Below are 27,721 nucleotides of genomic sequence, written 5' to 3'. Positions count from 1 at the left end.
GACTGAACGACAACAACTGTTCCCTCTGGATGGGTGCCTCATGGGACCCTTAACTAAGTGTAGATTATTCAAACTAATTTTATTTGGTGGCACTTGCTCTCAAGTTTCTTATTTTGATCTTGCTTTGATATGAGTTAAGACTGTTTTGGTTTCCTACTTTCCTGGAACATGCTGGGGAGAACACGTGGTCCAGCAGAGAGAGGGTGAACTTCAGCACCAGGCAGCTTGGCTTGAATCACCACCTTGCCCTGTGAGCTGTGAGATGGTAGGCACGCGATGTCACCTCTCTGCCTCAGAGTGCTGTGGCAGAGACACAGTGAGATAAGTCCACGAAATCACCCACACAACATCTGACCCAGAGGTGCCAGGAATCAACAAATAGTCTCCTCCCTCTTCTCCCACCTCCTGCGGAACTTATGGCTACAGCACTCTGCACTGCAATCTCAAATCAAACTCCTGCTTTATTTTTTCCCTCCTCCTTTGGCTTTGAATGCAGCGGCTGGCCGCTTCTTTACCCACCAGTATTTGGAAAGAGGAGGCATTCATCATTGGCAGCTCTCTTCTCTCTCCTGGTTGTGCAAATTTCTCTGCAAACTACCAATCCTTTATTTTGTGGCTGGGTTCTATAATTCACAAGTTGGTGTGGGTACTTCTTGGAAATGGCAGAGGGATGATCTTCTCTGGGGTTTATCGAAACTGCTGAATTTGAACTCTTTTTGCCAAAGCCCCTTCTGTAGGATGTGAAGCAGATGGTGGGTTGGCAGATGCTGTCCTAGCAGGAGAGAGGCGCCTGCAAAACAAGGACTCTGATGAAAATGTCAGTGAGAGGTGCCCAGGCCTGCAGGAGGGGATACTCAGCACAGACAGATGGCCTGGCTACAACACTGCCCTCTGCCTCCCACCAAGTACGGTTGTGGCTGCTCCATCCAGGATGGAACCCTCATAATCAATCAAGGTGTCAGTCCAGATGGCCTGTGACGAAGGCATGGGGGCCACAGGTGGGCAGGCAGGTAACAGAGCTCTGGCAGCCCCCTCCCGTGCATGGTTAATGCATGAGGTGACATTCAATCACCTCCCCGTGGAGCAGTTGGGAGCAAGAGAGCGGCTAACTACACAGCAAATGACCAGCCTAGACACCACTGGAGTCAGGCTGTAGCTCAACAACCAAGTTCTGTGCTGGTTCCCAGTACATTGTTTCCAAAGCTGGCCAGGGAGGATTTCCTACAGCCTGGATTAAATCAGCTTACTTCTTTCCCTCAAGCTGAAAGAGAGGGCCTGGGGGCTTCTGTCTTGTGACCTGAGTGATGGCATGGTGATGGGGTGTTGCGGGGATCATTTTCAATCCTGGACAACTTTGGAAAAGACTGGCATGTGGGAGGGAAGTCAGCAAGCACAAGGTACTGGCAAGCCCAAAAACATGACTGACAGGGGAACTGTGGCCAAGACTGGGGATCAGGGCCCAGGGAGTGGGGAGAGGCTGCTGCCAGGGCAGGGCATGTCACCAAGAAGTCCCCATGCAAATGAGAGCTGGCGGCCCTGCCTGCCTTTAACTACATGGTGGCCCCACCTGGAGGCTGTTGACCCACCCATCCTGATCCACTAGGGGCCAGCTGACAGCTCCCCTTTGCCCCGAGACCTTGACACCCAACTGGGGGCATGGGAGCGGGTCTGTGTCCTCAGGGCAGGAGTGAGCTCTCAGCCAGATGCGAGAGAGGGGCCCATATTCTCAGTTCTCTTTCTGACTTCTTCTGTGAGGTCAGAGCTAGGAGTGGTTGACAGAGAGTGAGGGGACATTCTTTCTCTGTCAACCACAGGAAACTGTGGGCAAAATTTCAGTGGTGAGGAAATACATCTTCTAAGCGTCGAGTCGCCTGTCATTTAACAAGGCCCGGGTGTGTGGACTGGGTCAAAGTTCTCGTGTCTCAACCAAATTCCTTGTTACCACCTCCCCCTAGGTCTGTTCCACCCCTCAATCCTCCTGGTTAAGCATGACAAAGGGACTCTACTTCTGGTAACTCCAGCCAAACCCTTTAAAGCCATCCTCTTCCCCTCTCAAACCCCACATTCTTTCTCTCATCAAGCCTTGTTTCTCCTCCTTCAGGAAGCCCACCGTCTAAACCACCACCCCTTGTCTCCCAGCTGGTCTCCCTGCCTCCTATGTGACCCCATCCCAAGCCATCCTCCAACCTGCGTCCCCAGTGATCTTCCAGAACATCCCTCCCCTTGTAAGACCCCTGCCTGTGGTTCTCTACACTCCATGGGATAAAGCAAAAGCTCCTTTACCTGTCTTATTATGCCCTTTGTGGTATTACCGCTTCTTACTTTTCACAGGCCTCTCACACCACTCCCCTCCCCCACTGCTGGCCCTTCCACCACCATCCAGGCCTTTATTTATTCATTTTTATTAGTGACTCATTCACCAAATATGTATCAAGTTCTTACTGCCTGCCAGCCTCTGTTCTAGGTACAGTGAATACAGCAATGAACAATACAGCAAGGGCAGCAAATGATCTGCCACCAGAGAGCTTACAGTCTTTAGTGGCAGGGGTGGGGGTGGGGGAGCAGGACAAAAATATGTACTGAGCAAATACGCAGTATGTCAGACGATGATAAGGGCCAAGGGGAAGATGGAGCAGAGGAAGAAATGGTTGGTAGGGATTTCTAGCACTCACCTACATCCAATTGCTCTCTCCTTCTAGCCCATGGCCTAGCAGGGTCACCCTCCCTTGCTGTCCTCTGAAGTTAGATGGGGCTAATAGATATGTGGTTGCCAAGGGGGAGGGAGTTAGGGAAGAGATAGAGTGGAAGGTTGGAATAGCAGATGTAGGCTATTACATATGGAATGGACAATCAACAAGGTCCTACTGTGTAGCACAGAGAACTATAGTCACTACCCTGTGATAAACCATAATGAAAAAGAAAATAAAAAAAGAATGTATGCATACAGATAACTGATCATTTTGCTATATATCAGAAATTAACACAACATTAACTATAAATTAACTATACTCCAATTTTTAGAAAAGGAAAAAAGTCAGATGAAGCTATCCGACTAGTTCTTAGCAATGGGACGTGAGCCTTAGTGAGGCGAGAGTCAGTTTGGGGCTAAAGCGTTTACTGGGGCGAGGTCTTCCAGTGCTCGCTTCCCCAGCCTTCTCTGGCTCTCTCCAAGTGCACATTCCTCAGTAAGTCACTCAGTACTCTTCACAATTTTGACCTTCATTCTTACCTCCTTCAATATCTTCCCCAGCATCTCCCTCCATCCCCCTGGCTCCCCTTTCCTCCAGCCATAACAATCTACTCCTCCCAAGAAGACACCTTGACATCTTGTGCCTCCTTTCTCCACTCCCCTATCTGCCAACATTTCAAGGTTTGCCTCAGATTCTATCTTCTCAAGAAGTCTTCTTGGATTTCCTCATCAGGGTGAACTTTTCCCATCTGTAGGACCCCACCACCATTAGCATTTCTGTTTTAGCATTTCTCAGAGGCTGCGTTTGTTAGTTGCCTGGTTATATGTGTGTGCTCGCTAACCAGTTTTGGGGCTTCTGGGGATTGAAGACTCTGCCATATTCATCTCTGTCTCCAGGGCTGCTGTATAGGGTTGCGCAGGTGGGACTCTGCACAAGAACATCCAGCTTGGAAGTGAGGGGAAGGGTGAAGGGAGAGGGTTGTGGGAGATGATGTAGGCTGAGCATTGCTCACCAAGCTGTGCTGCCTGGCAACAGCCTGCGTCAGCCCAGAGGAAGAGATGACTTTTTACTTCACACAAAGATTCTGTACAGGTGAGAAGGGGCCTAGCCTGTGCCCCTCTTAATACCTGAGCATTTTGCTTTGCAGGTGATAAGGGCTTCAAGAACATTTGCAGGTGAAGCAGCCCAGTTCTTACCATAAATGCTAAATAGTGATTGAAGGCCGTTGATGAACAGAACAGATCATGCCCTCATGTTCTTTTCCATGGCTGCCTCTGTGGGCCACTTGAGTGGTTCACTTTGTTATGAAGACCCTGCATACGCCTGTGAAAGGATTTAGGAAATCTGTCCTGTATCACGACCCTCAGCCTGCAAAGCTGTCAGCCCCTCCCCCTTGGACAGCAGCCTACTTGTCCTTGTTCTCAAGTGGGTCTCAGCCTCGGCCACATCCTTGGGTGGCTGGTGGAAGATTCTACTACCAGAGTCACAGAAGGCCTGGAGCCAGCTGGAAAAATAACTGCATTTCTGACCCCAAAGTGAAAATTGTCCATTTTCGTGTTTCTACCTGGGCCAGCCCTCGGTGGCGTCATCACGTCCACCAACTCTTTGCCAAGCCCAGGGGGAAGGGAAATTGTTAACAGGAAATTCCTTTCAGGGGCGTCCAGAGGCCACCTGGACCTCCACATAGGAAAGTCATTAAAAGGAACAAGGGCTGTGCTTGGGGGCAGGAGAGAATGAGGGAAGGTGGGGGAAGACTATGAGGCAGGTTGGCCTGTCATGGCCTGAGGCCCAGTAGGTTCCCAGGCTGGGAATCACTTGGGGGAGCTGTTCCTGAAAACAGCTGAGACTGGTTGGGGTGGGGTGCGCCTTGACCTTCCAGGCTCTTGCCCTTCTGCCTGTGTCTTCGCTTGCTCTTCACTTTCCAGGCCCTGCATCTCTGCACATCTTGGCTGGTCAGCTTCCTTCTAAAAGTCTTCACTCTTCTGGCTTCTACAGCACGGCACCCCAGTCTCTCTGGATCCCTTCCCTCCCAGGGCTCCTCTGTGCCTCCCCTCTTCCCACCTCTGCCACCCACTCTTGGATGCTGGTGGACGTCTGATCTCATACTGCAAGCCTCCCTGGCTAGCCAACACAATGGAGGGTAGCCTCATAGCTCTTCTCCCCTTTGACGGGGTATGAGTGCACACACATAAGCTACTTTTTTAAAAAATCAAGAGTTTCCTACTATGTGTACTGTGTTCCTGATTTTACCTGATAGCACCATCATCCTCTGGTAGCAGAGGCAGAAGTCTGGAATCAACCTTGACTCCTATTTCTCATGCTTTCCAATTTAATCTTCTAAATCATTCTGAATTGCCCTTCTTGTCTATTTGGACTATGCCCACTCATCACCTCTTACCTAGATGATTATAATAATTTTCTAATTGGTCTTTCCATCTCCAGATTGGTCTCTTTTAGATTAAGCCTTTACATCATTAAAAAATAGGGTTTTTGAAATTGAGATGAAAGTCACATAATGTAGAATTCACCATTTAAACTATTTTAAAGTGTGCAGTTCAGTGGGTTTTTTGGTATATTTATAATACTGTACCATCATCATCACTATCAAATTCCAGAATATTATTATACCAGTGTTTTTGAACTCCAAGCCTTGGCCTATTACTGGGGGGTTATGAAATCAACTTAGTAGTTTGAAACCATTATGTAATTAAAAAAAAATAAAATCACCATAGATCAGGGATCATTGCAAAGGTGAAAAGGTAACTACTGTTTCATGAAAATTTTGTTTCACCTAGATGCTTTATATGTTTCTTGTGTATACAAAAAATTGAAATGAATTTCCAACTGTGAATCATGATTTTAAAAAGGGGAGCAAGAAGACCATTATGAGTCCACAGTGTCTAGCTAGAGAGATTTTAAATTATAAATCTAAGTATGTCACACACATCCCCCCCCCCCCACCCAAATCTAATGCTTGCCAGTGGCTGCCTAGCTAAATCATTCATTAAGAAACATTTGTTAAGAGCCTAATATGTACAAGTCACTGTTCTAGGGGCTGGGATATAGCAGTAAACAGAGTGGACAAAAACACCCGCCCTGATTCAGTTCATATTCCATATGGGGGAACATAGTAAATAAGAAAACTGTACAGTATATTGGGGTTTCCCTGGTGGCTCAGTGGTAAAGAAGCCACCTGTCAATGCTGGAGATGCAAGAGACATGGGTTGGATCCCTGGGTCAGGAAGATCCCATAGAATAGGAAGTGACAACCCACTCCAATATTCTTGGCTGGAAAATTCCATGAGCAGAGGAGCCTGGCGGGCTACAGAGTCCATGGGGTCACAAAAGAGTTGGACACAACCCAGCAACTAAACAACAACACAGTGTTAAAAGGTGGTAAGTGCTCTGAAGGAAAAAAATTCAACGGGGTGCAGGGGTTTGGAGTGTAGATGGGGGAAGGAAGCTGATGCAATTTGGGAAAGGATGTCAGGGCAGGATTCATCAAGAAGTAACATTTAAGCAAGACTTAAAGGAGGTGAAGGGGTGAGCCATGTAGATGCCTGGGAAAAGAGCACTTGCACTGGAGGGAAGAGGCCAGGCAAAGATCCTGGGGCAGAAGCTGCCTGGCTGATCTGAGGGCTAGGGAGGAGGCTGGGAGAATGTGTGGGGGCCACTGGAAGGAGATATGGTCAAAGAGGGAGCTAGAAGCTAGGCCTTGTTGGGCCTGTGGGCCATTGTGAGGGTTTTTACATGGGGGGAGTGGAGCCATTGCAGAGTTTTGAATAGAGGAGTGACATGCTCTGGGCTACATTTTTAAAAGACCATCCAAGGACTTCCCTGGTGGTCCAGTGGCTAAGACTCCACGCTCCCAATGCAGAGGTCCTGGGTTCAATCCCTGGTCAGGGAACTAGATCCCATATGTTGTAACTAAGAGTTCGCATGCCACAACTAAGATTGCATATCCCATGTGCCTCAACTAAGACTGCTGCTGCTGCTGCTACTGCTAAGTCGCTTCAGTCGTGTCCAACTCTGTGCGACCCCATAGACGGCAGCCCACCAGGCCTAGGTACAGCCAAATAAGTAAGTGAATATTAAAAAAAAAAATAAATAGACCATTTATTGGATTAGTTTGAGGTTCACAGTCCTTTATGTTTTGGTCCTGACTACAGATCTAGATTCACTTCTGGCCACTTCTATCAGCAATACCAAAATGCTCTCATTTCCCTCCAGGTACTGTGATGTTTCCCACCCTGGGACTTTGCTGTTCATTTAGCTTGAAAGACCCCTCCCCTGTGGCTGGGCTCATTCTCCTCATATGCTCTCAGCTCAACTGCTCCCTCCTGTCTCAGTCCTCCCTTGGACTGGTTGATGTGCTCCGCTACTCAGCCCCCACCCTTCCCTGAATGTCTAGCAGTTTCCTGGATTGTACTGTGACTCGTGTTACAGTGTTCAGCTTGCTTGCACATCTCTGATTCCTGGGAGTCACAGGACCTTGCCTCTTGCATCTTCTCATCCCATTACCTACAGCAGTGGTGCCCGTAGATCAAGGAAGTAGTACAGGGATGGGTATTGAATCAGCTGTTGCTGCTGAGAACTCAGAGAGGCCTAAACCAATTGCCCAAGCCACGCAGCTTAGTGCTACCTGCTCCTCGCTGATGTCCCTTCCACTACACCTTGAGGTTTCTTTCCTGGGGTTCTCTGAGGTTTTCCTGGGGTAGGAGGAGTTGCAATTCTGCAATGTCCCTGGAGGAATTTAATGGATGGGATGGGACAAGCTGAGTGGTGGGAGGGCTGGGGTAGGGAAGAGACTTAGAGGTGGCAGCCTGCCTAAGGTTATGCCATGCTCACTGGACTTGGGGGGGTCCCCTTGCAGCATCTGGCTCTGGACCATGATCAGTCTACATGATATGCCCCAGGCCTGGCTGTATCTCTTCTGAGCAGCAGATCTCCTTACACCCAAAGTGCTTCATCACATTAGAACCAGATCAGAGGGGACAAGCCGGTGTCCCTGTGGCCCCTGGCATAGACAGAGCTTTGGCATAATTTGGGAGCAAACTCAGGGACTCCCCTGAGACACCAGAGTGTTCTGCCCTGGGCTGCCCGGCCAGTGCTCAGAGATTAGGAAAGAAGGGGTGCAGACTTCCCCTGTGAGCTCCTCTCTCCTGTGGTGAAAAAGACACACATGGAGGGGAGGGATAAGTGAGGAGCTTGGGATTAACAGATACACACTGCTATATATAAAATAGGTAAGCAACAAGCGCCTCCTGTACAGCACAGGCAACTCAGTATTTTGTAATAACCTATAGTTGAAAATAATCTGAAAATAATATATATTTTATTATATATTATATATATACACATTATATATTATTATATATTTTTATATACATATTTTATATAGTGCTCAGCCTCTTGGAGGTGTCCAACTCTGTATGACCCCGTGAACTGTAACCTGCCAAGGCTCCTCTGTCCATAGGATTTTTCAGGCAAGAATACTGGAATTGGCTGCCATTTCCTACTCCAGGGGGTCTTCCCAACCCAGGGATTAAACCCGTATGTCTTGCATCTCCTGCATTAGCAGGTGGACCCTACCCTGTGCCACCTGGGAAGCCCTATATATTTTACATACAAATATATATATTCATTTCAGGTTATTTCTTATATATATATATTTATATATAATTATATATAATGCATATAACTGAATCACTTTGCTATATACCTGGTATCTAACACAGCATTGTAAATCAACTATATACTTCCACTTTTAAAAAAGCCAGGCACACAAGAACAGGGGCACGATTGAAAGTGAAATAAAAGGTCACACACTGTTCCCTTCCCACACGTTTTTTTCCTTCTTTTCTCCCCTGTCTCCCCATAGGCAACCAAGAATCACACTTTCTGGACACACTATGAGCTTCCTCTTCCAAGCATCTCTGCAGCCTAGACTTAGAGTTTTTCCTTCCCAGGTCTATTTCCTTATAAATATTCCAAGGTGAGGCTGCCAGCCGGTGATTTATTTACGAGGGAGTATCATTTCAAGCAGCTGTGGCTACTACACCTCTCACCAAACTTAGCCTCGTTATCTATTTTAGATGAGACCAGGATGATTCACTGTATCTTGAGTTTTCATTCCAGCCAAGCTAAAATGATTTCTGCTTTAAAAGATCTAGAACGTAAAAAATTGACAAGTCGAACGAGTGGCTGGTCTGATGGCGGCCACTACTTCTAGTGCTCGAACCTTCTCACAGGGAAGGCACCCATGTGTGCACACACTGGTGTGCCATCACCCTGGGGCCTCTGTCGTGGTTCTCCACCCCCAAAGGGAACCTTACAAAAGAGACAGAGGAGCGCACACGGCCAGGCCAGTCTTGCTATATGGCTGCTTATCCCAAATCTTTCTAAGCCTCCTTATTCCACCCCTGTAACTTCTGGGGGAATGAGGGCTCTCTTGGGATTTCCCAGAAGATGATGCCTGTGCCCACGTGCAGACCACTTCTGCCTGTGATTCCAGGAGATGCCGGAGAGTGAAGGGCAGCAGATATAAGGCAGCAGGTGCTGGAGGAGGCTCGAGGGGGCAGCAGTCCAAGGGGGTCAGGACGAACGGGTAGGGATAGGGAGGGGTAGTTGCAGTCTGGACCCTGGTTTAGACTTGGTGACAGAGAGGAAATGAGAAGACCTTCAAAGAAGAGATGATTCAAGGTAGAGGAGCAGACACTCAGATGTCGTGCTGTGGAGGAACAATAAAGGGAAGGCAGCGAGCGCTTACTGAACACTGCTATGTCCCAGTCACTGGGGTATGTACCAGAGGGTATAAACAGGTGTGGTCCCTCACCTGAGAGAGCACAGAGTCTAGTGGGGCGGGCAGGTGAGTCCTGGGTGCCATTAACTATAATACAAGTCAGGGGGCATCAGGGAGCAGTAGTGCCATTGTCAAGTCCAGAGGCTGCAGAGGGGCTGTGATGGACGGGCACCCCTGGTTCCAGGGTCCTCACCCCCAGGGCAGAGGGATGGCTTCCCATTAGGGGCTGGGCCCTAGGGGCAAATGCATGATGCCTCAGTTAAGGCTTTCAGTTTTCTGGAGGTCCCTGCCAGCTCCAGCTTCTCACATCAGACACAGGCAGGGTCATATCTTGTTTTCTGGTGTGGTGACTCAGCTGACCAAAATAACTCATGCTAGCAGCAGCTCTTTCTGCACCTTGTGGGCTGGGGACAGGCAAGCTGGGAAGGCCCACACTGCCAACCACGGAGATGAGAGGACTGCTCCATCTGACTCAGCCACAGATACGGAAGGGGAGAAGAGAAGCAGAGACTCAGAGAGAGACGGAGAGATGCAGAGTGGGGCTTCTTCTAGCAGTAAGGTCGGGTGCTCCTCAGCTCTTGGTTCGGCAGCTGGGGAAGTCACAGGGTGATGACTACCAGGGAAAACAGCTTATGAGTCTCAGAACTCAGGATGCTACCCCCCACCCCGAGACACTGCTGGCCACACCTGCAAGGTGGTGTGACTGTCCCCCCTAAAATGGACTCCTCCCAGTCAGTCTGTCTGCTCCCAACTTGCCCAGGCTCTCACACTTCCCTTGCTCTTGGCTCCAGGATGGTCCCGCACATTCTGTCCCCAGGATCCCCTTGTCTTGGCCCTTGGTTGCAGGGTATGAATGTGCACTTCACAGAATCACTTCACAGGTGCCCTTCTCCTAAGGCCGCCTCATTCTGTAAGTTGGGATTTGCCAGTGAAGAGGGTTGCCAATCCATCTTTCTGCTCATCCATATCCAGTTCACACACCAAGGCTCATTCATCCCCACTTCTTCCATCTAGAGTCAGCACAAGAAGCTCACATTTAAAAGTGGGTCTCTTACACTGTTGGTGGGAATGCCAACTAGTACAGCCACTATGGAGAACAGTGTGGAGATTCCTTAAAAAAACTGGAAATAGAACTGTCATCAGATCAGATCAGATCAGATCAGTCCCTCAGTCATGTCTGACTCTTTGCAACCCCATGAATCGCAGCACGCCAGGCCTCCCTGTCCATCACTGGGCATACACACTAAGGAAACCAGAATTGAAAGAGACATGTGTACCCCAACGTTCATCGCAGCACTGTTTATAATAGCCAGGACATGGAAGCAATCTAGATGTCCATCAGCAGATGAATGGATAAGAAAGCTGTGGTACATATACACAATGGAGTATTACTCAGCCATTAAAATGAACACATTTGAATCAGTTCTAATGAGGTGGATGAAACTGGAGCCTATTATACAGAGTGAAGTAAGCCAGAAAGAAAAACACCAATACAGTATACTAACGCATATATATGGAATTTAGAAAGATGGTAACAACAACCCTGTATGTGAGACAGCAAAAGAGACACAGATGTATAGAACAGTCTTTTGGACTCTGTGGGAGAGGGAGGAGGGGGATGATTTGGGAGAATGGCATTAAAACATGCATAATATCATATAAGAAATGAATCGCCAGTCCAGGTTCGATGCAGGATACAGGAAGCTTGGGGCTGGTGCATTGGGATGACCCAGAGGGATGGTATGGGGAGGGAGGTGGGAGGGGGGTTCAGGATGGGGAACACGTGTACACCTGTGGCAGATGCATGTTGATGTATGGAAAAACCAATACAATATTGTAAAGTAAAAAAATAAAATAAAATAAAAGTGGGTCTGGCACCTTGCTGGGGCTTCTCTGATGGTTCAGCAGGTACAGAGTCCACCTGCCAATGCAGGAGACATGGGCTCAATCCCATGGAAACACAGGCTGAGAAGATCCCCTGGAGAAGGGAAATGGCAACCCACTCCAGTATTCTTTCCTGAAAAGTCCCATGGACAGAGGAGCCTGGTGGGCTACAATCCAAAGGGTTGCAAAGAGTCGGACACGACTGATCAACTAGGCATGCATCGCCACGGCACTAGGCTGAGTGCTGACCAACATCCTTTCATCTAGATAATAAGCCCAAGACACAGATACTGTTAAGTAGGGGAGAAAACTGAGTCCAAAGAGCGTCAGTGATTTGCCCAAGGACTGATCCTGAGGCTGAAGCTCCAATACTTTGGCCACCCAATGTGAAGAACCAACTCATTGGAAAAGACCCTGATGTTGGGAGAGATGGAAGACAGAAGGAGAAAGGGGCGGCAGAGGATGAGATGGTTAGATAGCACCACCAACTCAATGGATATGACTTGAGCAAACTCTGGGAAATAGTGAAGGCAGAGAAGCCTGGCATGCTGCAGTCCATGGGGTGGCAAAGAGTCAGACGTGACCGAACGACTGAACAACACAAACACCGGTGGTTAGGGTGCAGCTGGGTCTGGGCCCAGTGCCTTCTGAGGCGTTGCACCCAGGGTCACATCCACATGCCTCTCTCTCAGAATCCGACTGTGGTGCTCAGAGCCCAGATAACTCAGAAATACAGGTGATTTTATATTAATAATAGCAAGTGGAAGTCCTCTTTTCCTTGTGATTAGGACTTGTAGTTGGTTGATTAATCAAGCTGTAAAGTCAAAATAGGACATGCATAATCTTATTTTGATGTGAATCCAGGGCCTTTTCTTTAAAAATAAAAAAGCCCCCTAATGATAATCTTCTTTGTCTTGCACAAGCCACACTCATAATTTCTGTTTTTATAGAGAGAAATTAAGCCATGAAACAATTTAAATGCAGAATCCTAGATTTAACAAGTAGCAGTAGTGTTAGTTGCTCAGTCATTTATGACTCTCTGTGACTCCATGGACTGTAGCCAACCAGGCTCCCCTGTCTGTGGGATTCTCCAGGCAAGAATACTGGAGTGGGTTGCCATTCCCTTCTCCAGAGGACCTTCCTGACTCAGGGATTGAACCCAGGTCTCCTGCATTGCAGGTGGATTCCTTACTGTCTGAGCTACAGGGAAAGCTCCCTCTGATTTTTACTTATCTCATCTTTGAAAGATTTTTTAGTGGTTCACCTTTGCCAAGTTTTTCTTAAGTATTGTGTTTGTCATAAAATAGCAATAGTTATCTTTTGTTCCACTCCTCTCTTTTGGTTTATATTCCTTTTGATTAAATCGAATCATTACAGTGTTAAGTATAAGTATCATAAATAGATTGGGGAAAAAAATAATTGATTCTTGGTAAACATTTGGTGGGAGCCAAATGGTGACTGCCATTGTAGATTTGGGCAAAAGGCATTATATGTCTTCACCTGTTTTCTTCTCTGTAAGCTGAAGTGATTATGTGAAATTGTCTGGGAAGGCTCTCCTGGCCCTGTTAGTTTTGAGCATCTCAGGATCAGGTTTCCTGTTCACTCTCGTCCTTGGGGATCTCAGTCACCCTCAAGGTGACAGCACGCTTCCCTAAGACTGTAGTGACCATTTTGCCCCCACATGTTCTGCATTGAGCAGACCCATGATTCCTGCTGTTCATCCAGCTGCCCTGCAAGTGGGATGACCTGACCTCTCTTGGATGAACAGGTGAGACATTTTAGACGAACTAAATGCAAAAGCATATTGTCAAATGACAATTACTAAGATAGTACCTCTCTGGAGCACAAAGGGCTCTCTTATAAGAACATAATACATGATAAAGGAACTAATGTTTGGTATTAGAAAAGCTAAGTAATGGTTTGGGAAAAAATCATTTAGGCTCACATCTCAAACTATACTCAAAAATAAATAAAGTTTTTCTTAAATGTAAAACAATTTTTTCTACAGAAAAATCAAGACAAAATGTAACAGAATATTATCAAAGCCCTGGAGAGAAATGTCTCTGAAAGTCTAAAAGCCATGGATAAACTCACAAAGGGAAAGAATAATTGGTTTCACTGGTAGCTCAGAAGGTAAAGAACCTACCTGCAATGCAAGAGACCTGGGTTCAATCCCTGGGTCAGGAGGATCCCATGGAGAAGGGAATGGCTACCCACTCCAGTATTCTTGCCTGGAGAATCCCACTGGCTATAGTCCATAGGGTCGCAAAGAGTTGGACATGACTGAGGGACTAAGCACATGTAAAAATAGGTAAAAGCAGTTTGTGAAATAAAGAAAGGGGCGGCAGGAAATATTTCCAGCTAAGATAAAACATGAAGGGTTAACAGATAAGAAAACCAGCAAGACACCTATCAACAAATGTTTCCTTGTAAAAGAAGACATTCAACTGGTATGGTAAAAATTCCAAACTTTCCAGTAGTTACATACATGCATGAAAATTAAAATAAGAACAAATAAACCATTAAATTAAGCAGAACATAAAAACTTAGACTATTAGTGCTGATAAGGCTAGGAGAAAGTTGCCAGGTGGAACTATTAATTCCAACCATTTGGAAATTGATTTCACTTCAACACATTTAAAAATGGCCTTGTTCCCTTTGATTCTGCTTCTAGAAAAGCATCCTAAGAAGATGATGTTAAATATAGATAAGGCTATTTCTAATGAAGCTGTTCATCAGAACATTTTTAAAGGAAACACTATATATGTTACAGAAGAGGGATGAGTTAAACATCATGCATTAATGCCAACCCAATGAATGATTTTGCAGACATTGAAAGAATCAACACTACGGCAAGGTGGAAAATGACATTTACGTTGCAGCTCAGTGACCCTCTCTGAGCTTCAGTTTTCTTATTAACAAAATGTGGGTAGTAATAGTAATTTCCTTGAGAAACTATAATTTGAAAAGATATGTTCAATAGCAGCACTGTTATCAATACAAGAGCCAAGACTGAAATCAATCTAATTGACAGATGAATGGATAAAGATGGGGTACATATATACAATGGAGTATTACCCAGCCATTAAGAAAGAATGAAATAATGCCATATGCAAAAACATGGATGAACCAAGAGATTATCATACTAAGAGAAGTAAGCCAGACAGAAGAAGACAGACATATGATATCACTGACAAGTAGAATATAAAAAAATGATACTAATGAACTTACTTACAAAACAGAAGTAAAGCCACAGACATAGAAAACAAACTTATAGTAACAAAGGGGAAAGTAGGGGGAGGGATAAATTAGGAGTTTGAGGTTAACATATACTACTACTATATATAACATAGACAACCAGCAATGACCTATTGCATAGAACAGGGAACAACATTCTTTATTTTGTAATAACTTGTAGGAGAAAATAATCTAAAAAAGATACATATACACATACATACAAATATATACACACACATATATGAATCACTTTGCTATACTTTTGAAACTAACACAACATTGTAAATCAACTATTCTGAAAAGAATAGTAACTTCCTTAGAATGTGTTATAAGAATTGAATGAAATCATGTGTGCTGTGTGCTTAACCTAGAACCCGGGCTATGGGAAGCATGCAATAAAGGTCAGTTAATGCCATTATTTCCATAATTGTCAAATACAGATAATATAGAATTGGAGTGGAATATAAAAAACATAATAGTTATGTTAGGGTGGTGGGCTTATAGGTGTTTTTTCCCTTCTATTTTCCAAACTTCACATACTATTGATATATTTGGTTTATAATCATAACAGCTTTATTGAAGATCAATTTATATAGCATAAAATCTATCCATTTTATGTATACAGTTCAGTGCTTTTTAATATAGTACAGAATTGTATGACATCACCAAAACCTATCACCCTAAAAAGACTGCTTGTGCAAGTTTGTAGTCCCTTCTTGTTCATACCTCAGCCCCAGGCGACAGCTAATCTGTTTTTTTGCCTCTACAAAGTCACCTCTTTTGGACATTTCATACAGATGGATATAGGCAAAAATGGTCTTTGATGGGCTTCCCCAATGGCTCCCCAGCAATAAAGAATCTTCCTGCAACGCAGGAGACACAGGAGACCCACATTCGGTCCCTAGGCAGGGAAGATCCCCTGGAGGAGCATACGGCAACCCATTCTAGTATTCTTGCCTAGGAAATCCCATGAACAGAAGGCCACAGTCCAAGGGGTCGCAGAGTCTGAAGCGACTGAGCACAGCACAGCACAAGCACATGACCTTTTGGGTCTGGTTTATTTCAGTATATAATTTATGGGAGTTCAAAAGAAGAGTATGCCACTGTCATTGCAAAACAAAAAACAAAACAAAAAGCAGTGGTTGTTCCTTGGCATGGTTGTCCTTTACATTTTCATCCAAACTTCCAATAACAGCCAGGGTCCTGGCAGAAACAGATGCCCACTTGGAGAGGTCAACTCAAGAGAGTTTAATGGAAGCACTGTTTAGAGAGGGGCTGGTTAAGTGAAGGGACCCGATGGTGCATCATCCAAGGCCTCCCATCAGACAGCATCTGGTCCCACCTTGAAGCCTAAAGGACAGAGGGGAAGTGCAGTGGTGCTGGAACCTGCAGAGTAGGGCCAGACGAGCTGGCACAGAGGAAGTTGGTGGACGGTGGGTACCAACATCCCGACCTTGCTCCCTGTCCTCCATCTTCATCTGCTGCCTCCTATTGGCTAAACCCAGCGGGAAGGCAGCAGATTGGGAGCTCCTAGAGGTCAGCCTTCAGGGCAAGAGGAGAACAGAGAAAGGTCATGTATGGGCGTAGAGGGGCCACAGAGACCCCAGAGCACAGTTTTCCATTCATGTCTCCCTCTGTCTCCACACCCTCCAGCACTGTGCACTTAATCCCACTACAGCACTTGGAAACCTTCCCCATGCTGTGAACTTTAACATCCTCTTGCGTGTGTGTGTGTGTGTGTGTGTGTGTATTCGGTTATGTCCAACCCATGGACTATAGCCCACCAGGCTCCTCTGTCCATGGGATTTCCCAGGCAAGAACACTGGAGTGGGTTGCCATTTCCCTCTCCAGGGGATCTTCCTGACCCAGGGATCTCACCTGAGTCTCCCACATCTCCTTCACTGGCAGGCGGATTCTTTATCAGTGGGCCGCCTGGGAAGCCACCACAGGAGGTTTAGTCTCTTAGAAGAGCATTAGTGCATTTTGCTGTAATTCTGTGTTGGCATGACTCTCCATTTCCCTGGAGGGAAGTAGCTGTTTTAGTCATGATGCCTGGACTAGCGCCTGTCACATGGTAGGTGCCCAAAAAATATTTGTCCAAAGGAACAGTGCCCTCTAACTTTTCTGTGTTCCTGCCACTCCGTCCCATTAGCATCATCCCCAGTGTTGTCTTCTAGCTCAGAGGATGGATTTTAGTGTGCTGGTAAATGATGAATAACCTTACATTTTAGAGATGCTCTAAGATAAGGCAACTGCATCATGACCTCTGACTTCGGGATAAGCCCACAACCTAATGAAGGTGGGAAGTAAGAGTATGAATGCTCCTTTTGTACAGATGCAGAGTGACTTCCTCACCATTTTATTTATTGAAAAAATATTTTATTTGTTTACTTAGCTGCACCAGGTCTTAGTCACAGCACATGGTATCCTTGATCCTCACTGTGGCATGTGAACCCTTGGTTGCAGCATGTGGGATCTAGTTCCCTGACCAGGGATTGAATCTGGGCCCTCTGCATTGGGAGTGTGGAGTCCTAGCCACTGGACCACCAAGTCCCTGGGAAGGTTTTTAAATTTAATTAATTTACTTATTTTTGTACTGCACAGCATATGGGATCTTAGCTCTTAAACCAGGGATCGAATCTGTGCCCCCTGCATTCACAGTGCCGAGTCTTAATCACTGTACTGCCGGCCAAGTCCCTTCCTCATTTTAAGCAGCTCCAAGCATTTCACTTTCTCCAGGTCCTCTATCCCAAAGGAAGGGAACCTCTCTAACTTTTTGCTCAGCACTCAGCTTGCCCTCTCTGATTAGGGAGACAGTAATCATCCCTTGGACTGCAAGGAGATCAAAGCAATCAATCCTAAAGGAAATCAGTGCTGAATATTCATTGGAAGGACAGATACTGAAGCTTCAATATTTTGGCCACCTGATGTGAAGAATTGACTCAGTGGAAAAGACTGATGCTGGGAAAGGTTGAAGGCAGGAGGAGAAGGGGAGACAGAGGATGAAATGGTTGGATGGCATCACCGATTCAACGGATGTGAGTTTGAGCAAGCTCCAGGAAGGAGTTGGTGATGGACAGGGAAGCCTGGCAAGGTGCCATCCATGGGGTCGCAAAGAGTCAGACATGACTGAGAGACTGGACTAAACTGAACTGAACCATCCCTAAAGCAGAATCAACAGAGTGAAGCTAAGACAGTGAGTGAAGTGGCATGAACCAGGCATTCACAGATGCCCAATAAGAGCTCAGCCCATTGGAGAAATCTGCTTTTGAGACTATCACCCATTTCTCTCATTTCGTTGGTTCTCAAGCTCCTATAAAAGTCCTCAAAGGAAAGAAAAAGAAAACAATTTTCACATTCAGGTGCCCTCCCAGCTGAAGTAGATGCCTCTGTGTGCAGCCTCAAATCCAGTGGCATTTCCTGACTGGCCACTGCAGTGGGCATTCCATCGGGAGCTTTGTCCTCCAAGTATCATCCCTGGCAGGGAGACTCCAGGCCACAGAACAGACTTAAAAAACTCCGAATCCTGGGCCACAGAGCAAAGTTAGTTATCTGGCAAGAGAAGGAGGAACGGCATTTGGGAGGGTAGCTACTGGATCCCAAGAAAAATACAGAATGAGTACAATGCCATGCAGATGACCATGAAAATGCCCCTTTCAGAAATGGTCCAGAGGGTAGAGTGGTGGAGCAAGAAGATGATCCTTTGAGCAGATCCTTGTCCAAACCCTGCCTTTGACACTCATTGGCTGGGGTAGGGGGTAGGGGCAGCATGAGGGTTCTCAGGACACTATTAAAACAAGATTTTCTGTTGGCTTCTTCCCAGGAAGGCAGCATAGCATAATTGCAAGGGCATGGCTTTGGAATGACACAGACCTGAGTTTGAATGTGAGTTCTGTTATTTACTAGAGCATGCACTGCCATTTTGCATAGGATTTTTAGCTGGGCACATTAGCCACTGAGCTAAAAGCTGCATTTCCCAGCTTACCTCATGGCTGGATATGATCGTATGACCCCAAGTGGGAGTGAATATGCAACTCACTCACCTGCCCTGAAAGTGAAGGAGCATGTACCACCCTTCCCCGTCCTGACTTTCCTATTGTCTGAAAAGTAAACAGGGGGTCAGGGGAGTCTGCTTGGATCATGCAAATCCCTCAGGTGACTGGCAGAAGCAAACCCAATTCATCTCTCTGTGTGTTAGTTGCTCAGTCTTGTCTGACTGTTTGCAACCCATGGACCATAGCCCACCAGGCTCCTCTGTACATGGAATTTTCCAGGCAAGAATACTGGAGTGGATTGCCATGCCCTTCTCCAGGAAATCTTCCCAACCCAGGGGTCGAACCCAGGTGTCCCGCCTTGCAGGCAGATTCGTTACTGTTTGAGCTACCTGGGAAGCCCAATTCATCTCTGGAGCAATGCAACTTCTATTTAGGCCTCAAAGAACTCCATAAAGAACCAAGGCATAAATGTTCACAAGACAGAGACTGAGAAAAAAAATATATGCAAATAACATATCTGAGAAAAGACTTTGTCTTAGTTCATTCAAGCTGCTATAACAAAGTACCACAGACTGGGTGACTGAAAAACAAGTGAGAGGTATTTCTTACAGTTCTGGAGACTGAAGTCCAAGATTTGGATGACAGCATGGTTAGGTGCTAGTGACAGCTACTTTCTTGTATCCTCACAAGGCAGAGGGAGAGTTAAGGAGCTCCCTGGGGTTGTTTAGCCATTTAGTTGTGTCTGATTCTTTGCGACCCCATGGACTGTAGCCTACCTTGCTCCTCTGTCCATGGGATTTCCCAGGAATACTGGAGTGGGTTACCATTTTCTTCTCCAGGGGATCTTCCCGACACAGGGATCAAACCTGCGTCCCCTGCTTGGAAGGTGGATTCTTTATCACTGAGCCACCTGGGAAGCACCTGGGGTCTCCTTACAAGGCCACCGATCCCATACATGAGGACCCCACCCTCATGACCTCCCAAAGGCCCACCTCCTAATACTATCACACTGGGGGTTAAGATTTCAATATATGAATTCTGGGGGGACAGAAACACTCATTTTATAACAGACCTGTGTGCAGAATAAAGAAAGAACTCTTAACAACTCAATAATAAGAAGATAAACATTCAATTAAAATGGGCAAAAGATTTGATTAGACAGTTCACTGAAGAAGATAAGCAAATGGTTAATATGTGATGAGAAGATGCTTAGTATTAATACCATTAGTCATTAGGGAAAAGCAAGTTAAAACTACAATGAAGTACAGTTTGACACCCATTACAATGGCTACAATCAGAAACAGACAACAACAAATATTGACAGGAATGTGGAGAAATCAAAATCCTCAAGTATTAGTATTGGTAGGAACCTGCTTTGGAAAAATGTTTCAGTTTCTTAAAACTTAAACATAAAGTTGCCGTGCTGCTGCTGCTGCTAAGTCGCTTCAGTCACGTCCAACTCTGCGACCCCATAGACAGCAGCCCGCCAGGCTTCGCCGTCCCTCTTAGAGATAATAATCAAGAGGAATGAAAACATATGTCCACATAAAGACTTGCATACTGTTCATAGCATCATTAATCACAAAATGGAAACAAGCAATTAGTGAATGGATAAACCAAATGTGCTGTGTTCATACAGTGAAAGACTAAGTAGAATGCTGAATGAAAGAAGCCAGACACAAAAGGCACATGTTGCATAATTCCATGTATATGGAAAGCCCAGAAAAGGCAAATTTTTAGAGACAGAAAGTAGACTAATGGTTGCCTAGGAGTAAGAGAAGGAATTAACTATGAATGAGTATAAGAGATCTTACTGGGATGATATAAAAGTTCTAAAATTGTATTATGATAATGGTTATATTACATTATACAACTCAATAAAGTCACAAAACTATTGAATTGCACGCTTAAAATGGATAAATTTTATGAGATATAAATTATACTTCAATAAAGTTGAGACATAGAATTGTATACCATTAAATTTTTCTTTTAAGAACAAGAACAAAAAAATTTTCAGATAAGCACAAATCAAGAGAGATTTTAAAAAGACAGTTTTTTAAAAAGACATTTTAAAAAGGAATCTTTAAAGGAGATAATTTAAGAAAAAATAATATGGGAAGGAAGATTGAGGAAGGAGAAATGATGAGCAAATAAACTAGGAAGGGAAGAAAATAAATTAACCTGATCCAAGGCAACTATAGGAGATTGCATAATTACCTTCTCAGAAAAAAGAATTTATAAATAAATTATTAGAATTAATGAGATTTTAACAAAGCTGATGTATTGAAGGTCAATATGCAAAATTCTGTTATACTTCAACACACCACCAACAATGTTTGAACATATAATTGAAATGATAAGATTTATATATAAACAAAATATGCAAAGTATGAAATTAACCAGACATATGCAAGCTCTTTATGGAGAAAATTGCAACACTTTCTTGAAAGTCGTTAAAAAAAATAAGCTGAATTAAGAACTAAATCATGTTCTTGGATAAGAAGATTCATCATTGTAAAGATATTGATTATTCACAACATAGTTTAATGTAGTTCCAAGAAAAGCCCTAACAAAATCATTTGTGAAACTTGAAAAGACTTCTAAAATTCATATTGAAAAAAAAAAACAACCCAAGATTATCTAAGACACTCTTGAAGAACAAAGACTTGGGAATTAATCAGCTTGCTGCTGCTGCTGCTGCTAAGTCACTTCAGTCGTGTCCGACTCTGTGCGATCCCATAGACGGCAGCCCACCAGGCTCCCCGGTCCCTGGGATTCTCCAGGCAAGAACACTGGAGTGGGTTGCCATTTCCTTCTCCAATGCATGAAAGTGAAAAGTGAAAGTGAAGTCGCCTCAGTCGTGTCCGACTCTTAGCGACCCCATGGACTGCAGCCTACCAGGCTCCTCCGTGCATGGGATTTTCCAGGCAAGAGTACTGGAGTGGGGTGCCACTGCCTTCTCCTTAATCAGCTTAATATAAAATAATTAAGATAGTGTGGTGCTAGAGCAGGAATGGATAAGTAGATCACTGGAGTAGAACAGAGAGATCAGAAACAGACATAAACATATACAGAAACCTGAATTATTACAAAACAGTATTGCATATAAGCGGGGAAAGGATGGACTATCAATAAGTGATGCTACAACATTCTTGATAAATGCTCCCTGAGGACTGGAGGGACATTGACTATCTATCTCACACCACACATAAAAGCAATTCCAAGTGGGTTAAGCACTAAACAACGAAATGCAAATCTATACATGGGACCAAATTATGTAAAAACCATATACACACACACACACACACACACATACACACAGAGTATATGTGAAAACTGGTGAAGACAGAATAAGGTCTGTCATCTAGCCAAAGTTTCTGGGTTTTTACATTGTACTATAGGTATACAAGATGTCACATCTATTCATTGGTTTTGCAACTCTCTGTGAGTTTATAATTATTTCAAAATTAAAAGTTAAAAAAAGGAAAAGCTATTAAATGTTTAGAAGACAATATGGAATGTGTCAAAGACCTCAAGGTGGAAAAGACTTTCTTAGCCAAGACAGACGATGTAGAAGCCATAAAGGAAAAGATGAATAAATATGATTACACTAAAGTTAGAAACTTCTTCATAAAATGACATCTTTTATAAAGAAGATAAGAATACAAGAAAATACATGTGCAACATATATAGTCACCAAAGAATTAGCCTCTAGAATATAAACTAACTATGCATCATCAAGAAACAGAAAAACAAGACTTCCCTGGTGGTCCAGTGGTTAAGATTCCACCTGCCAATGTGGGGGACGTGGGTTTAATCCCTGGCCTGAGAGGATTCCACATGCTGCAAGGCAACTAAGCCCACGCACTGCAAATATTGAGATCTGAGCAGCAACTACTGAGCCCATGTGTCTTGGAACCCATGTTCTGCAGTAAGAAAAGCCACTGCAATGAGAAGCCTTTGCACTGCAACTATAGAAAGCCTGCACACGGCAACCAAGACCCAGCGCAGCCAAAATCAAAAACAGATAGATAAATAAAAACAAAGCCAAAAACAACCCAATAGAAAGATGGGCAAAATGTACCATAGACATGTTCAGAGAAAAAATAAAAATAGTCTAGATATATGTGAAAAAAAAATCCCCAATCTACTTAGTAGTCAGGGATGTGTGAAATGGAATCTCAATGAAATACCATTTTATACCCAACAGATGAGCAAAAATTAAAAAATCAGACAGTATTAAGTATAGAAAGGGATGTAGAGAAATAGGAACTCACAAATACTGAGGATGGAATTACCCACTGTGGACATCTGGCAATAGCTACTAAAACTGAACATATACATATCACATGACCCAGTAGTGCTGGTGATAGGCAAACACTGGAAGTAACACAAATGTCCGTCCATAGTTGAACAGATACATTGTAGACTATTTACATGATGGAATACTACACAGCAATTAAAATGAACAGAACATAACTCTACAAAACAAAATGAATGAATCTCACAAGCACAAGTTTGAATGAAAGAAGCCAGACACTAAGGAATATATAGAAGATGATTCCATTCCCAAAACAGGCCAGATTAAAATATGTTTCTTAGTGATACACTCACAGAGGGTAAAACAAAATGAAAGGCAAAAAAAAAAAAAAAAGATTACTTCAAAAGTCAGGAAAGTGGTTATTCTGGGGCATTAGGGGAGTGGGATTTGCTTTTGATCAGTGAGGAGCAGACAAATGGCTTCTGAGGTATTGGCAGATATTCTCAATCTAGATCTGAGTCATGGTCTTTTTGGTATCCATTTGTAATTATTTCTTAATTTGTATATATGGTATAGATGGCGCTAGTGGTAAAAAACCCATTTGCCAATGCAGGAGATGTAAGAGATGCAGGTTTGATCCCTGGGTCTGGAATATCCCCTGGAGGAGGACATGGCAACCCACTCCAATATTCTTGTCCGGAGAATCCCATGGACAGAGGAGCCTGGAGGGGTGGGGCTTATGGTCCACGGGGTCGAAAAGAGTCGGACACAACTGAAGCACTTGGTCGGACACAACTTAGCACACACACGCACACAAACTTTTCTATATGTGTGTCTCCCAATGAAAGAGGAGGGAAAAGCAGAGCATGTTCTACTCTACATTTCTTCTATTACAGCCTTTATCACCAGATTACAGTTGCTCATGGCACCGTTGACCCATTACCATATAAGACACACGAGAGCAGGAATCACGTCCAGTTGTCCTTTTAGCCTTGCTGGGCACTGAGGAAGTGCTCAATGATTGTTCAGGGAATGAACAGTAACCTGCCACTCTTTGAAGCAAAGCCTGAGCTCCGGAAATGGCATCTGATTTTACAGCCTAACTTACCCTTCTGCCCAGGAATGACAGAAAAAGACTCAACCAGCAACTCTCACCTCCACAAGGGCGCTGTGACCACAGTGAACCAGAGAGAGGGGACACATCCAGTTGGCTGCCAGCTCTCAACACATCACAGAATGTTAGACAACTTGTGGAGAGAAATTACATCTCAGCTGGGTGGCTCATGATTTAAGGCCTTCAACATCCTCAGTGGATGGTCTGTGGTGAGAACTGTCAGGAAAATGTGCCTGCCTGGAGCCAGCCCCTGTCTAGTGAGGTCCCTGGAGAAACTTAAGACAATGACAACAGCCCTGGGTTTGTTTACAATGTATGGTTCTCTGCTTATGACCTGACATCAAGCCGCTGAACCCAGCTGCCTGGTAGATGATAGCAGTTTGCCTCCCCAACATGGGTCCCAGCAGACAGAGGAATAAGGAGGAAAGAGGTCAGGGAATCAGACAGTCTTTTGTTCCACGGGAAAACTGTGGTCTAGTGATTCAAGCAGAAAACCTGTATTTCTGCCTTCCTGCTCCCATAGGCTTGGAATGTGATTGCTAGCAAAGCCTGAGTCAAGTTAACCCACAGCGGTTGAGTCACAAAGGTCAGGGATGCTGGGGCTCACATATGGAATGGTCTGGGGGTACACACTTGGTGTTCACACATTCACTCAACAAGCATGCGTTGAGTGCCCACCACGGGCAGCTGTTGTGCGGGCCCCAGGGAGAGTGTCCAGAGAAGAAAGTCAGATCACCTTTCCAGACTAGACTGGTGCAGGTTGCTGTTCAGGAAGGCACAGATATGGTGGAATTGACCAGCAGTCTCAAGATGCTGGTCCTGAAGGAGTTTCCTTGAGGATGGAACTCAGGAGTTTTAGGACCAAGGAAAGGAGGCATCACCTTGCCAGATTTCTCATGGGAAGCCCTGGAACAGGCTGGGGAATGTCAATGCTTACAATACAAATCTGGGTTGACTGAACTATAAAGGGAGACACAGATGTTTGGGGAAAGACTCCCAACTTTTGAAGTTATATCAGGAAGAGTAACTATTCTTTTTAAAGAGCTGTGCCTTGCTATCATGGTTAGAGACAGCATGCTTGGCTAACAAAAGCATGAGCACCGAACCTCCCCATGGCCCCAGTAGCATTTATGGAGCCCAGGCTAAGGCCCAAACAGTCCTTGTGTGGTGGGATACATGCTGAGCCCCTCACCACGATAACACAATGGGCTTATGCTGTAATGGGGCTACATGAAACACTTTGTCCTTTTTCTTAAGAGTTCATCTCAGCACATTTTTTTTTTAATTGGAGCACTCCTGCCAAAATATGGAAAATATTCAGTGATCCTGTAAGAAGCAGGTTTATTAACTTATATAAATATTGATACTGAGAGGTGACAGGCAAGTATGCAGCTGTTTATAAGAATCATATACATTTCTGATCATTTATGTCATTAACCTTCTCAAATCTAAACTTAGAATTCCCACTCCATGAAATGTTTTTTGAACAGTACATAAAAGTGTGTGAAATCTGGATATTCTCAACTGTATATTTAGTTAATCAAAGAATTTTATGCATTCTGAACTCTTATGTGTTTAATTATGGATTTGAAAATTTAAAGAAGCATAAAAATAAACTATGATAGAAACTTTGAGAAACCATGGAAGAAAAATTAATTAAACATCAAAGGCGAGAGCAGACAGACTGCAAGACTGATTTGAAAGTCTACTGGTGTCTCAGTCAGTAAAGAATCTGCCCACAATATAGGAGACCACGGTTCAATCCCCAGGTTGGGAAGATCCCATAGAGAACGAACTAGCATTCTCAGTCGTATCCAGTTCTTTGCAATGCCATGGACTGGGGCTTGCCAGGCTCCTCTGTCCATGGAATTCTCCAGGCAAGAATACTGGAGTGGGTTGCCATTCCCTTCTCCAGGGGAGCTTCCGAACCCAGGAATCGAACTTGGGTCTCCCGCATTGCAGGCAGATTCTTTACCATCTGACCCACCAGGGAAGCCCAATTGTGGTCTAACTTATAATTAATGCCCTGTGTACTTTTTTCTTTTTATGTGAAAATTTAATAAAAGATGTCCTGTCCTGTAAACTCTAATATATACATAAATATATATATATACATATATGTATATATATATTTACAAAAACAGCTCATACAACTCCATATAAAAAAAAAAATCAACAAAAGGGCAGAAGACCTAAATAGACATTTGTCTAAAGAAAATATACAGATGGCCCAACAGGCACATGAAAAGATGCTCAACATTGCTAATTATTAGAGAAATGCAAATCAAAACTACAATGATGTATCACCTCACATCAGTCAGAATGGCCATCATCAAAAAAACCTGTAAATAATAAATGCTAGAGACGATGGAGAAAAGAGAACCTTCCTACACTGTTGGTGGGAATATAAATTGGTGCAGCCACTATAGAGAACAGTATGGAGGTTCCTTAAAAAACTAAGTTACCATAATATCCAGCGATCTGGTTCCTGGGCAATATATATATATAATAAAAGGTGAAAACTTGAATTCAAAAAGATACATGTACCCCAGTGTTCACAGTAGCACTATTTACAATAGCCTAGACAATCAACAAACTAAATGTTTATTGACGGATGGATAAGGAAGATGTGATATAAATATTATGCAGTCATAAAAATTAATGACATTTGCAGTAACATGGATGAACCTAGAAATTGCCATAATAAGTAATTCAGACAAAGAAGGATAAATATCGTATGAATCATTCATAGCAGAATCTTAAAAAATGATACAAATAAACTTATTTACAAAACATAAATAGACTCACTGATATAGGAAACAAACTTATGGTTAGCAAAGCAGAAAGGGGTGGGGGAGGGATGAATTAGGAGTTTGGGATTAAAAGATACATACTACTAAATATAAAACAGATAAACAATGAGCATCTACTGCATAGCACAGAGAATGATATTCGGTACATTGTAATAACATATAATAGAAAAGACTCTAAAAAAATCTTTATATGTGAATATATAAAGATGTGGGCCTTGGCCACAGCAGATTTGGAAGCCATGGAGGGTATAATCAGACCTGGGATTTTATGAGTAATCATGATGACACTGTGATGTCCAGTTCAGTGAAGAATGATACTAAATTCAGGCTAGGCTGGAGAAGACCACAACAGCCTAGGGAGGCAGGATGAGGCTGCAACAAGGGAGGGAGGGACAATGGGGTGAGGAGAGGAGCTGGTCTGAGAAGCATGTTGGTGATAGATGGACAGATCTTGGAGTCACTTGGCTGATGGACAAGGAGAGCTGGACCAGAACATGACTCTGGGGAGGATAAGTCCAGGGCATGGAGGTAACAGGCTGAGGGACAGACCTGAGACAGATTCAATATGGGGGACATTGGAGTCTTTGTAGAAATGTCAAAGGGATCACCCAGGGAAGAAACTTAGAGAGAGCAAGAACACTTAAGGGAGGGCAGAGGAAGAGAAGACAACAACAAAGAGGAGGAGGTGGAGAGAGGTTAGTTGGCTCCGAAAGGTTGTTCTTTCTTATCATCTTACAAAGAAAACAGCTTCTTTTCTTGAGTGCCTCCAGCATCCTAGGCCCTTAGCCTCTATGACCTCTTTTTATCTTGTCTCTGCATTACTGACCTTTCTGTGTCCTTTCCTATGTCACCGTGGTGTGATTGTGGACCTCCAGCCTTTGTGGCGAGGTTAGCTCTATGGCTACTTCCCTTGCACAGGCCAGAC

At 44.3% G+C, this 27,721-nt stretch overlaps 1 long non-coding RNA gene across 2 annotated transcripts in view; it reads right to left on the bottom strand.

Annotated features, from left to right (window-relative positions):
• LOC147364564 (uncharacterized) overlaps positions 1-27,721 on the bottom strand; it is a 96,479-nt gene that overhangs the window by 35,010 nt on the left and 33,748 nt on the right. Inside the window, exon 3 of one of the 2 annotated variants that reach the window (XR_015134677.1) lies at positions 446-790. The exons of the other annotated variant lie outside the window; for it this stretch is intronic. This is a non-coding gene — a long non-coding RNA (uncharacterized LOC147364564). Of the gene's footprint in view, positions 1-445; positions 791-27,721 lie in introns of those variants that run through there. 2 annotated transcript variants of the gene reach the window in all.

This window comes from Bos grunniens, chromosome 10 (assembly GCF_055505025.1).
Source record: "Bos grunniens cultivar Pamir isolate PY7600 chromosome 10, Bosgru_T2T1.0, whole genome shotgun sequence".
In the NCBI taxonomy this organism is placed as follows: domain Eukaryota; kingdom Metazoa; phylum Chordata; class Mammalia; order Artiodactyla; family Bovidae; genus Bos; species Bos grunniens.
This window is presented reverse-complemented; position numbering and strand designations above follow the sequence as displayed.